The sequence below is a fragment of the Magnolia sinica genome, chromosome 4, assembly GCF_029962835.1.
Source record: "Magnolia sinica isolate HGM2019 chromosome 4, MsV1, whole genome shotgun sequence".
In the NCBI taxonomy this organism is placed as follows: Eukaryota; Viridiplantae; Streptophyta; class Magnoliopsida; order Magnoliales; family Magnoliaceae; genus Magnolia; species Magnolia sinica.
Genome location: NC_080576.1, coordinates 89,639,922 through 89,654,537, shown reverse-complemented (window position 1 = coordinate 89,654,537; position 14,616 = coordinate 89,639,922).

The window sequence follows — 14,616 nt, the reverse complement described above, 5'->3', positions numbered from 1 at the left end:
TAGACCGCCCTGTGACCAGACTGACTGATTTAGGCGGACACGAATGGGCGACAGTAGTGGGACTATATGGGTTGCTTGCACCCAATGTCGTGCGTTACATGCTCCCCTGAACTTAAGCAGTCTAGTCCACCTACTGATTAACCATGCTTGTTAACCATGTTTGCTCATGCCTGTTAACACCCCTTGCCCACTAATGCACACTAACAAAAGCTGGAAACTAATCCACAGTCTCGTGAGCCGGGCATGGTAGAATGGGATACTGTGTTCGAGTTGTCGGCCTACGCTGGGGTGACAAGCCTCCCTGTAGTGACCACGAGCGATCCCGCTTTTTGGCACTCCCCACGTGCTTGCAATCGGGGGTGGAGAGCCCGATGGGATCAAGGATCGCGGGGTCCTGACCTCACGTATTGAGGGGTCCGGGCCTCGCAAATGGATGAGGGTATTGATATCGTCGGGATGTACCAGTTTTCCCAACCTACTGGATGAACGAAATTAACTAAATACTCGGTTAACATTATTCATGCATCGCATTAACTAAGATTTGGCGACTCGGCAGTTGAGGTCGCAATGAGGGAGTGCTGGTCATGCACGACTGTGAGACGAAGTCGCTTGAGGGAGTGTTGTGGGTGAGGTCATGCATCATACATAACTCATTGTTGAGGGTCGAATATTGCATATTAGACCCCAATTATTACCTGCTTTTGCATACATGATAATGCTTAACGTCATATTTTAATCGTGTCTGTGATGTGGGGTGTAATTAGGAGCTTGGACTGAAAAAGGATACTAAAAGTATGGAATTAACGCTCCGAAGTCACCAAAGCAAGGGACAAACCCCAGGGGACTGAGATCGAAAAAAGTACAAGTTAGAGATCCAAGAAAATTGAGAAACTGAAGTTCAAGTAGCCTGAAAGTCATCCAGAATTCAAGATCACGGGGTTCCCACAATCCGATTAGCTTGAAACTATATATATGGCCTGAGGACCATAAATTAATCATACATGTCGAAAATTAGCCATTGGTCTTGGTAAAAGTAGACCAACGGGCAGATCAGCCCATAAAACAGTGAATTGGGGCCCACCTAATATCTGGATATACTTCAATTTTAGACTCGACGCCTTAAATGAGATGATGAGACGGATGGACGAAGAGGATTCCCCATAACCATCACTATGGACCCCACCTGAGTTGTGTGTACACCATGCACATGTGCACCAGATGTGCACGGCTAGTCCAAGACGGTCAAACCGCATTTGACCCGTTCTTCATTCAAAAATAGCAAGTGCCGTTTTCTCTGGCGTGAAACAGGGGCATCGTTTAATTATTGGTGGGCCTTCATCATGGCCCATACAAATGATCTGAACCGTCCATCATGCAAAGGGGCTCGATATGGTTAAATCCATGCTGACCTTGTGCACTAATGCAAGCTATCGGAAGATCCAAGCCATTGAACGCAAGATGGACGACGGAAGAAAGATCTCATGGGCCACTACGTTTTGGATCCAAAATCGTCCCTTCCCGAACGATTTTTCAAGGAGACTTTAATGGACAGCATAGATTTTGCACCTGACACCAAGAAGTGGGCCCTACCAACCTCAGCGCAAGACGCATTGATGGCTCTGTTTCGTTGTTTCGCAATCAAATTGTGGTTTTCCTTTGTGGGAAACCACCGTACAACAATGGTCTAATCCGGACCGTCCATCAGGAGCTCACTGGTCCTCTCACCCTGACTTAGTTGAAACATTTTAGGAAACCGCAGAGATCAGTCTCCATTCGTCTAAATAGAAGACTGACGGTGCAACGAAAAAGATGGGTGGGACACACCAAATTCAGTCTAAGAATTGTCCAATTTTACTGAATTTTCAAGGACGATCCAATGAATAAATTGGATTTCTCAACAATTCCCGATAATGGGCCCCACTTTCAGCACAGCACAACACCATTACGCAGGGAGTGCGTAACACTTCCACACCTGTTGTGCGTAAAGAACACACCCGCTGCAAGCTTCTCACCGCCCAGGCCATCTGACCGACCTTCCTACCTCTATAAAAGAAAGGAAAGAGAAGGGAGAGATCATCAAAGTTTTGATGGACGTGAGTGAAAAGAGAGAGAGATAGAGAAAAAAAAGGGTTATGTAAAGGATGTGCTTCTTATCAATTATGCTTTTCTTCTTTCCAATTGAATCTCTGTTACATCTCATGAGTTTTTAATTTCTTAACTAGGGCTGAGATGAAGCCCCTAATTTGAATGATTCTTGTTATTTATTGATTTCATCTGAAATTAATTGATTTATTTCTTTCTCTATTATGATTAAATGAAAACTCCATACCTATCCAATCTATGAGCTTACCCAAAGTCTAGATGTGGATGTTGTTTGGAATCTTATTCTAAGTGTGCTTGTGTCTGACCATGATCAGGTTTTCGTACAGAGAAAGAAATAGGAATTTACATCTATTCATGCCTAAACATGGATGGAAAGATATGATCACTTGTGCTTCAAGGGAATTATACATCCTATGTGCCTGAACAAGGACACAGATTGTGGTTTATTTATTGAATACATATCAATCTGAATTAGGGTGAATCAACAAGTAAAATAAGGGTTAGGATAATTAGGGGTAGATTCAAAAGTCTTAGTGTTCTCCTTGAGTGAATTTTCCTTCTTGTTCTCAGTTATTTTTCATTGATTTTTATTAGTTTACTTAATAACTAGCTAAACTATTTGTTGGATTAGTTAAGAAGAATCATAAAATTCGAATTGTGAGAACCAGTCCTCGTGGGAATGATCTCGTAATACGTACCGTGTCTACACCTGATTCGTATACTTGCAAGTTTAAAATTAATTTAAATCAGGTTGGTTTAAATAAAACATCACTCATACATACGCATTAACAAAGACTAGTTAGTTATTTACAAATTTAAGCTTTTCATTAAATTCATTATGGAATTGTTATTTGATGTAACTTATGGCTAATGGCACCCACTGAATTAGCTACTCACTCCTACTCTGGGATGGTGTTTTAAAATACTAACCAGACCCTTTACTAGATGCAGGTGGCGGAGCTCGACGAGCTGAGCGAGGTGAGCATGGATAAGGAAGAAGAGCTTCCCTGCTTACAAACTTTCGGCGGATCCTTCTAGTCTAAGTTCGGGCTACCGTGGGGTATGGGCCAGGGCTCTAGTCACTTTGGGTCATGTATGGGTGGGACTAGTTCCCTATTTAGATGATTTTGGATTTATGGTTTGGATATTTTTATATTTAGTGGCGCTTGATACTGCTTTATGACTTACTTATGATTCATGTCTTACTAAACTCTCCATTGTTTATGAGATTATCCAAATGTAATTAAAATCTGAAGCCTATTAGGGCACTCGTGGCACCTAGGAACTCAGGAGCCGAGTTCCTACACAGCCCTTGAAAACCCGGGGTGTTACATCACTCCATTGTAGGCCTTAAGCTATGGTACCAAGGTTTGGTAGAAAAGGAAGTAAACACGTTGCAAACCATGAACCATGCAACATGACAACCACGACCCATATAAAAAGGTAACTACGACCCATGCAAACCACGACCCAAATGGGCCCACATTGATGTATGTGAATAATCTATGCCACCCATCCTTTTTGTGGTGTCATTTTAGTAGTAGAGTCAAATATCAACCACGACCCTTTGTGGATAAAAACCACGATCTATTATGCATGTGAACCATGACCCTTCAAATGGATCGTGGTTTTCATGTAGTAAGGGTCGTGGTTGTCATATTATATGGGTCATGGTTGTCATGGGTCGTAGTTGTCATGTTATATGGGTCGTGGTTGTCATGGGTCATAGTTTTCAAGTTATATGGGTCGTGGTTGTCATGTTATATGAGTCGTGGTTGTGAAGTTATATGGGCCGTGGTTGTCATGTTATATGGGTCATGGTTGTCATGGGTCGTAGTTGTAAGTTATATGGGTCGTGGTCGTAGGCTTTCAATTTCAATGCTTTCTATGGTGTGGTCCACATGAGCCTTTGATATGCCTCATTTTTAGGTTCATCCCTTAAAATAATCTTTTAAAATGAATGGACGGCATGGATAAAATATATACATCACAGTGAGCCTAATAAGACCATTCATCTCTACATATATAGGCCTCGTAAGTTATTAAAAATAATCTGACTTAATAAAATAACCTTCCCGAGGTCTCAGGAGTTTGGATTTCTCAACTAACTTGACTTCCCGAGGTACCCCATGTAAGACCTGTATCCTAGTCAGTACCATTCCATAGGCTTCCTTGGTCCTTCTGGTCGAATTCGGCAACCCTCGACCCGTATCTGACATTTACACGCGATCTAAAGCCCAGTCCTGCATACCAAAGTTGGCTCGACCCGAAACTTGTATCATAGCGACCGTGTCGTCGCCACGGTTCCAACGTCGCGACTCGCACATCGAACCGATACCCGGGCTAGGAGTTGTGGGCCCGCGTTAATTTCAATGAAAACGCCCCACGTTGTGAATTTTGAGCGAATCTCTATAACATATCCCATCAATCAATCAGTCAATCAATGTTAAGTACAAGTCAAGTACACTCCATACCCTGAGTACAACAACCCATCCCTTCCCATTCCCAAAGTCAACTCTCTCTCTCTCCACCCATCCCTTTCTTACAACCTCATCACTCCACCCATCACCCATCACACCTCATCCCATCCCTTTTCACCCATCACTTCTCTCTCTCTCATTCCCTCTCTTCACTCTCAAGCAACCTAAAATACCACACGTCCAAGCCTTTCCAAGCTCTCCCAAAACAACAAGTGTGGCCCACCCTCTCATCTCACATCTCAACCATTCATTCATCATCTACCTCCATCAACATTGAAGGCAAGGAGCTAAGGAGGCTAAGGGACCAAGAGGGAGGCCAATGGGTGGGTGATCTACCGTCAATTTGCAGTTGAGGGCCCACTTATAGGTGGGACACATTATGATGTGTGTTGTAACTATGAGGGGCCCATAGTGGTGGGGTCCCTCCATCATCATTTATCATCTCTCTCTCTCTCTCTCTCTCTCTCTCTCTCTCTCTCTCTCTCTCTCTCTCTCTCTCTCCTTCTCATATTTTTATGTTCCACTTGATGAGTGTACATGATATCCGGACCGTCCATCCAACAGACCACATGGCTGTCCAAATATGGGGACCAGCCCACCTTGTTACCCCTTCCTTTTTGAGGGTCTGGATGATGGAAATACAAATCTTAGGTGGACCCCATGATGGCCAGATGGGCCAGCCCAGAACCTGTTGGACATCCACTGTCCAGCCATACAGCAGGGTCTGGACGTTGCACATGAAAAATAAAAAATATCAGCTTGGTTTAAAATTTTCGGTGGGCTGCTATGCGAGCCCCACCTTGATGTATAGATCTAATCCACGCTGTCCATCCTATTTCCCAAGTCATTTTAGCCATTGAACAGAAAAATGAAGCCAATCCGATTTTCTGGCAGGCCATAGCGTCGAAAACAGTGGTTTTTACCGTTGAAATCCACCTTAACGTCTCTACCCGCTAAAACACATCGCATATTAGGCTTATTTGGTCTGTCTTAAGTCCTAAAATCTAGTGGTTAGGTTGGATTCACCTGATGCGGGCCCCACCTAGGAAAAACCACAAGAAAACCCCTTTTTCAAATATATATATATATGAAACAGCAACATCTGTTACTGCTGCTGATAGAGGACGCGCAGCGTCCTGCATTGTTAGGTGGGCGGACGGGTAGGTCCCAGCCATAGGCCCCACCGTGATGTATGGGAACATCAACACCGTACATTTTGATGGGGCCCCTTATGGCAATGGGCCCTCTAAAAATCAGTCGTAGGTGAAGCTCAGGTGGCCCACACGGCAGGAAATAGTGAGGGTTGAGCGTCTGCCATTGGAAACCCTTTTGGATTGTCACAGAAGTTTTGGGTCATTATCAAATTTGTTTTTCCTCTGCATCCGGTCCGCGTGACCTTACCAACAGATTGGACGGTAAATAAACGTTATGGTGAGCCCCACGTGGGACCCACTATGGTGTATGTGTTTTGCCCACACCGTCCACACCATTGGACGGGGGACTCACTATGACATACGTGTTTTATCTATGTCGTCCAGCCGTTTTGGTTGGGCTGCTGGATGGCAGGGGACCCCAGCATGAGGTACGTGCTTTATCTATGACATCCATCCCTATGGGACCCACCATGATGCATGTGTTGCATCCAAACCGTCCAACCATTTTGAAAGCTCATTTTAAGGCTTGAGATAAAAAAAATAAGACAGATCTACTACCACGTGGACCACACTATAGAAACAGTGGGATTGAATATCTACCATTGAAACCCTTCGATCCCAGAAGTCTTGGACCAATAGGGAAATTGTTTTCCTTTTTATTCAGGTCTGTGTGATCTTATGATCAGATTGGATAGAAAATAAATGTTATGGTGGGCCTTGAGGATTTTAATGGTGAGAATCATTGTCACCACTGTTACTTAGAGTGCGATCCAGTTGATCTTTTGATATGATTCATTATATATATATATATATATATATATATTGATTTTTAAAAATAGATGAGTTGGGTTCGACCTATTTGAACTCGGCCCATTCAACTCAGCCCATTCAACTCGGCCCTTTCGACTTAGCCCAGTTGTTTCGGCCCATTTGATTAGGCCGATGTGATATATGAGGCCCGATGTTGTGGCCCACCTGGATATATAAGATGCCCATGTGATGCGGCCCATTTGATGTATTTGGAGCCCTTGGGTCGAGGCCCAACGGGATGTACATAAGGCCCATTGCAATGTGTGATTCCACCATGTTTTATGTAACAATGTTCATAGCAGGCCGTGCCTTGGGAGCAATGATGGTTTGATGTCCACATTATAAGGATGATGTTGGTTAAATGTCTGCATTGTCACTCTCCCTAAGGCCCATTGATAGGCCTATACTTGTTGTGTGTAGGCCGTCTAGGCCCGTCGTCGTTATGAACAGAGCCCATTACCATATAACATGTTTAGTATAGATCCATGATTCATGCTCATACGCATCATATGTATGCTTGATATGAGGAGTAACTAATCATAGCATATGCCTTCGGGCAGATTGTTTATGAGCTCCCTTATAGGCGGAGTTGCGCTTCATAAGCGCGCGATACGCGCAGGAATGTTGCATATCTGGTAGGGTGATTCATGCACTTGTGTTTGTGTAATTATGATTATTGTATGCCCTAGCGACATTAGGGCCATAGCCTCCACAGACACATTGTGGGTGGCTAGATTGGATACCGAAAATATTATTTCAAGCATCGGGGCGTCATAGATGTCCCTGGATGAAAATTCCTAAACCCGATGGTACCAGAGGATGACTCGAACGTCGAGACCGAGTGGATGCATAAGCGCACGAGGGTTGTATACTAGTAGGTCATGTCCCCACTGTGTCGTGGTCGATTGGAAAGGGATGTGACCTTACCCGCCTGAGTGAGGAGGTAATTTCTAGGTTGAGTTTGACCAGCTTGAGGAATCGGTCCGCTATCAACAAGTCGGGCCCGATATTAGCAGGCGGATAATGAGGTCTCTTTCACTCACCCAGTTGTGCGTTCGGATAGGGGCGACAAGCTGGCTAGAGTGTACTAGACCCTAGTGATTATCCAGAATGAGAACTATATTGATATTTAATGAGTTGTATTGATATGTGGATGAGGATTGGCATACTTGAGTTGCATCTCAGATTGCATGGTCCTATTATAGCCGATAGCATTCATATCTTGCACCGCAAAGCCTCGGTATGACTGATTGCATTCATGTACACATCAACATGATTCCGCATTACTATAGCATTGCATTCTGAGTACGTTCATATTATGCACACACTTACACCACCCTCTAAGCTTTCTATAAGCTTATGCAGGATTGATGCGTGCAGGTGACACCAAGACGCAGCCATAGCCTCACCGTAGTTGGAGTGTGCAGTCAAGCTTCTGGAGTTTCTATTATTTTCATTATCTTGTATTTCTCTTTCATACAGTGTACTCAAAGTTTGATCATAGTGGATTGTGTGATGGTGTTCTTATGATTATTGTTCGTGGGTTATGCTTATGGTTATGCTTATACTGAATCAAAATCATGTTTGAAATCCTGCTTTTGGGATCCCAGGATCGGAACCCAGTGTATGGGTGCCGGGAGCCGAGAATGAGGTACTACGGAGGCTGTTGGCACCGGATTCAGCGATCGGGAGTTTTGTGAACCCGGTTTCTGAGTTCAGGGCATGACACACCACCCAATCGGCTTCCATGTCACGATGGAAACAGATTGGCTACTCCCCCGCAACCCGCCAATGGGCTGGTGGTCGATGCTCTGTGGGCTCCCCCATGATGTACGTGTTTCATCCATGCCGTCCACTATTTTTCTAGATAATTTTATGGTATAAGACCAAAAATGAGGTATATACCAATCTCATCTGGACCACATTATAGGAAACAGTGTTGAATAAACGTGGACCATTAAAAACCTTTTGGGGCCATAAAAGTTTTGGATCAAGCTGATCTTTGGTTTTTCCTTTCAACTGGTCCTTTATGACCTAATCAACAGATTGGATGTCAAATAAACAGTACAGTGGGCCTTAGGAAGATTTTAATGATGGATATCTAAGCACCATTGTTTTCCTGTTGTGTGGTCCAGTTGGGATTTATATCCCTCTCATTTTTTGGTATAAAACTCTAAAATAATGTAAAAACATGAATGAATGGAAGGGATTAAACACATACATCATAGTGGGGCCCATGGAGCACCAACCACCAGTCACGGGCTGGTAGCAGGGGGAGTAGCCAATCCATTTCCATCCCGGATACAAAGAAGTGAATTGGCTGAGGTACTTCACACTAGCTATATAGCTGCTTATTGACGTCAGCAAGTTCTGTGGGTTTGATCATGATGTATATGTTATATCCAAACCGTCCATCCATTTGGCGAGCTCATCTTAAGGCTTGATACGAAAAATAAGACAGATTTAACTATTAAGTGGACCACACTGCAAAAAGTAGTGGGAGATTGAACGTCTACCATTGAAAGCCTTTTTGAGGTCACAAAAGTTTTGGATGAATATGAAATTTGTTTTTCCTCTTCATTGAGGTCTTTGTGACCTTATGAACAGATTGGATGAAAAATAAACGTTATGGTGGGCCCTACGAATTGTTTAACATTGAAAATCATCATCTCTGCTTCTATTTGTGGTGTGGTCCAGATGATCTTTGGATATTATTCCTTTTTTGGGTAATAGTCTAAAATGATCTCTAAAATTAGATGAACGATGTAGATATAACAAATACATCACTGTGGGGCCATGTAACTTTGTAAGTGTTATGGTCTCATGCTCCTTTGATTGTCAAATTTTATTGTGCCAAAGCCTCTATTTGTGTCTTGTGTTTGTATGTTGATATATATATGATCAAGACACTGCATCACAATAGTTCAAGACTTGTATAGTGCTCTGCTTCAAGAAATGTGAAGTCATGTACTTTAAGCATCAATGTTCAGAGCTACATCGATTAAAAGAGTACATTTCAAGACTCAAGTACAACTCAAGATGAAGTTTAATTTCAAGCTTTAGAAGATCTCAAGATCAAGCTACATCAAGTAGAGATCTCAAGCTTCATAAAGTTCAAAGGTCAACCATTATCTGAAAGGAATGAAGTTCAATGTTCATACTTAATGATCCAGGTATGATAGACCTTAGATTGACCTTAGGGTAGGTCATTTTGTATACATAATTCAAAATAAATCTATTTATATGAATTGGTCTGTTCTAAGACTAGTCCTGGACCTTGTTCGACTAGTCCTAGCACTGGTTCGACCAGTCTAAGAAATTTCACGACCAGTCCTAAGTTGTTGAAGATTTTTAAAATTTTTTGGTTACTCCACGACCAGTCCTGGAGATTGTTCGACCGGTCATAGGGAGGTCACAACTCGACCTTTGACCAGTCCTAGAACTATGACTCAAACTCCAGCAACCAAGCCTGGTTGTCTATGACCAGCCCTGGGTCTGCTACAACCGGTCGTAGGTGGTCTAAGACCAGTCATAAAAATCCTAAGACTAGTCGTAGAACTGTTTTCAAAGATCGCGCTTAAAAATTCAAAATGCCGTTGAAGCTACGACTAGTCGAAGGGTTCCTAAGACCAGTCGTAGATGTGATTTTTTCATCTATAAATTGAACACGAATTTCGGAGTTTTTCATCGATTAATTTCAAGAAAATCTGAGCCTCCACTCTGAGATAAGTTTGTTCATTTTAAGCTACGCTGTGCATATTTAATATTCTTTTTGTTAGCTTTTCTTATTTGATTTTATTCTTATATTCCAATCTTATTTGAAAATAGGAATTGTTGTATTCCTTCTTCTTGGAATCAAAATCAAATAGAGATAAGCCTATTTGATTTAATTTAAAATCAATTAGAACTTAGAACCATTGTAAAGTGAGTATTGGATATTGAACATTGATTCGAACATCTACTCCGATTGGTTCTACCGGGCTACTACAAAAAGGAGAAATCTAGGTATTTTACTTTTATGTAATTTACATTCTTTTGGTTTTTGTTTAAGATTCGCTAGAAAAATCTCATTGTGTGGTTATCTGAGGAGAGCCAGAAAACTCAGAAAGTGTGGGTTTTTGGATTGTGTAAGCCCAAGTTAAAAAGACACAATTGTGAAGGTTTTAGGTGAACCTGTGAAACCTATTTCGTTAGTGAATGCTAATATCCCCTATGTGAGGATATTAGGAGTGGAGTAGCATTCTGTGTGGCTGTTGTTGAACAGTTGGTGTACACACAGGTGAACCACTATAATTCTTTGTCTTGTGGTTTGAATGCTTCCTTAAGTTTTATATCTTTTATCATTCAAATTTGTGGAATGTATGTGTGGATGTGAATGTTGTAAAATTTACATTTCATGCATAGTGGGAATGTTGTAATAATTTAGATTTAAATTCCTGCAATTTATTTCAATTCCTTGCTATTTATTTATTCTTCTGCAGTTTGAGTTTTTGATACAAAGGACGTTCTAGAAATAAGGTTGTCCTGCCATAAACCCTTGGTTTTTATGGTGTAAGGTTGTCCTTAGAACTGAATTCGTATCAACCTCTCAATTCTTGTTTATTGAGGTTGTTTTTATTTCAGCATTGTGAATTAATTTATTTTATTTGGTTATCATATTCATTTATTCCACTATTAAAGTTTTATTTTGGCATCGTCCTATTCACCCCCCCCCCGTTAGGACATATAGCTAGGCCATTTCAAACTTTGATATACTTTGAACCGTCGTACAACTCGGAGCTCGAGCGTCAGTGCTTGTCCTCACACGACACATACCTACAACAGCGAGAGTCCTCGTACGACACGTACCTACAGCAACTAAATAGCCATGTGTGTACGCCAGCCAATCCGATTCCGCGTCGGACGTAGATTAGATACTGACAACGTGAGTAGCCATTTGGCTATTGAAGTGACGTCACCAAGTTATATGGACCCCACCATGGTGCACGTGTTGTATCCATACCATCCATCCATTTGGAGAGATAGTTTTATGGAAATAGAAAAAGAATGAGATAGATCTAAAGTTCAAGCGGACCCACCATAGAAAACAGTGGGGACAATGACATCCATCGTCCAAAACTTCTTAGGGGCCACAGTAGTTTCCGATCAAGTTGATATTTTTGTTTTCACTTCAACTATCTTTGTGTTAACTATTGAATAGGTTGGATCTCAAAAATACATCATGGTGTGCCATATAAATGTTTCAACAGTGGGTGTGATTGCTCCCATGGTTTTCTGTGGTGGGTCCACTTAAGCTTTAGATCTATCTCATTCTTTTTCTAATGTGGTAAAAAGTTCTCTACAAATGGTTAGACGGTATGGATACAACAAATGCATCATGGTGGGGTCCATAGACCTTAATGACATCACTTATGATTTGGCTACTATATTGTCAGTATCTAATCCGCGTCCTTCCGCGTGGGAGGCGGATTAGATAGGGACAGGTGTAGCGAGACTCGCTGCTGAAGTGACGTCACCAATTTATATGGGACCCACCATGATGTATGTGTTGTATTCACAACCACGACCCGTATAACATGACAACTACGACTCATGACAACCACGACCCATATAACATGACAAACTCGACCCTTGCTACATGACAACCACGATCCATTCGAAGGGTCGTGGTTCACATGCACAATGGATCGTGGTTTTGAATGGATCGTGGTTGTCTACTAGTAAGGGTCGTGGTTGTAATGTACTAATGTTCGTGGTTGTCAGGTTAATGTAATCAATAACTTGTTTATTTTTAAATAATATTAGTCGAGGCCCACCATGGGGTGATCTGTTCCATCCACCTTATCGGCCAGCTCACAATGGGGCCAAAAAGTCTTGACTTGGGCAGTATCCACTTCTAACAACCATCACTGGGGCAGTGTCCACTCTATTATGTGGCTCACACAAGTACTGGATCATGCTGATATTTGGGCCCTAGCCCTAAAATGACATGGCAAAAAGGATAGGAGGCATGGATTATACACATACATCAATGTAGGCCTCAATGTATGGTCAAATTCTCAGGTCGTGGTTGTAATGTAGTACGGGTCGTGGTTGTAAGGTGGTAAGGGTCGTAGTTTTCATGGGTCGCAGCTGTCATGTTATATAGGTCATGGTTGTCATGTTATGTGGGTCGTGGTTGTCATAGGTCGTAGTTGTCATGGATCGTGGTTGTCATGGGTCATAGTTATTATGTTATTTGGGTCATGGTTCTCATGTTATATAAGTCGTAATTGTCATATTATATGGGTCGTGGTTCTCATGTTATATGCGTCATGGTTGTCATGGGTCGTGGTTCTCATGTGATATGGGTCGCAGTTGTTACATGTTCACTTCATTTACTACTAAATGAAAGGATAATTATTGATACAATAGCCTAAGGCCCACAATGGGGTGATCCGTTCTGTCCACCTTGTCGGCCTGCTCATCGTGAGCCCAAAAAGTCCTGACTTGGGCAGTGTCCACTTCTAACAAACATCACAGTGAGCTTGGAAAGTTTCAACATCGGGTTCCATTGTCACCATTATTTTCTATTATATGACTCACACGAGTCTGGATCAGGCTGATATTTGGGCTTTAGCCCTAAAATGACACAACAAAAAGGATGGGTGGCATGGATTATGCACATACATTAATGCAAGCCTCGATGCATGGTTAAATTCTCAAGTCGTGGTTGTAATGCAATACGGGTCGTGGTTGTAAGGTAGTAAGGGTGATAGTTTTCATGGGTCGCGGTTGTCATGTTATATGGGTCGTGGTTATCATGGGTCGTAGTTGTTATCGATCGTAGTTATTATGTTATGTGGGTTGTGGTTCTCATGCTATATGGGTTATGATTGTCATATTATATGAGTCGTGGTTGTTATATTATATGGGTTGTGGTTGTAATGTGGTAAGGGTCGTAGTTTTTATGGGTCGTGGTTGTCATGGGTCATAATTGTCGTGGGTCGTAGTTATCATATTGTCACGCCCCAAACCCGAAAATCGAATTCACAGGAATTTCGATCGCCAAATTCAGTGCCGACAACCTCCGTAGTACCCCATTCTCGGCTCCCAGTGTACATATGCTAGATTCCGATCCTAGGATCCTACAAGGAAGATTTTCTAACGTACATTTATCCCTAATAAGCATAACCACAAGTTTACCCAAAACACAAAGGCAACATCATCATCATATATCCACTAATATAAATATTTGAATACAGTGTTGAAAGGGAAGTACATATGCCAAAAAAATCAAAAGCTCCAAAAGGTCTGTTGTACGCTCCAAGCTCAACACTGCTACAACCTGACGCCACCTGCACGCATCTATCGTGCATAAGCTTATATAAAGCTTAGAGGGTGGTGAAGGTGTGTGCACAAGGTAAGTACCAAGTATACAATACAATGCCATAAATCATACAATAGAATAAACGGAAATACTGATAAGAAACGATATCAGAGTAAGCGGAATTATACTGGTAAGTCCACGAGTCATCTAATATAAGAGTACGCAACACAAATCAGTTATACAAATGAGGAGTCAAAGAGAACCAAATATCAAATGATGAAGGTAAAATGCAATATGTAAATCCTGTTAAGTCCGTCTAGGCCATATAAGTGCAGAAACATAGTATCCCAAAATGCTAAGTACTGCAGATGCAATGTAATATGCGGTACGAATGAAATGACCATGCTGGAGTGTGAAGTGGGGATGATAGTACATAGTATCGCAGGCTACGGGGTCCACCACAAGGGACTTCTATCGAAACCAGTCCCATACCTAAATTTGGATAGTCAGACTCAATGTGGCAAACTCCTGATTTCAGGTTAGTCGCGCGCCTAACCGAAATCCTGGCCATGTGAAGGTACACGTAACAAATAGTTACGCACCACCAGCCCGAGTGGATAGTGAATGAATGAATGAATATGTAATTCCTGCCCAATAAGTCCACATATCAGAACGGTTACTCTCTGGAGAATCACCAGAGTCTATTACACTCCGAACCAAATTGTTGCCCCATCGCGCTCAACAAAGTGAGTGGAAGAGA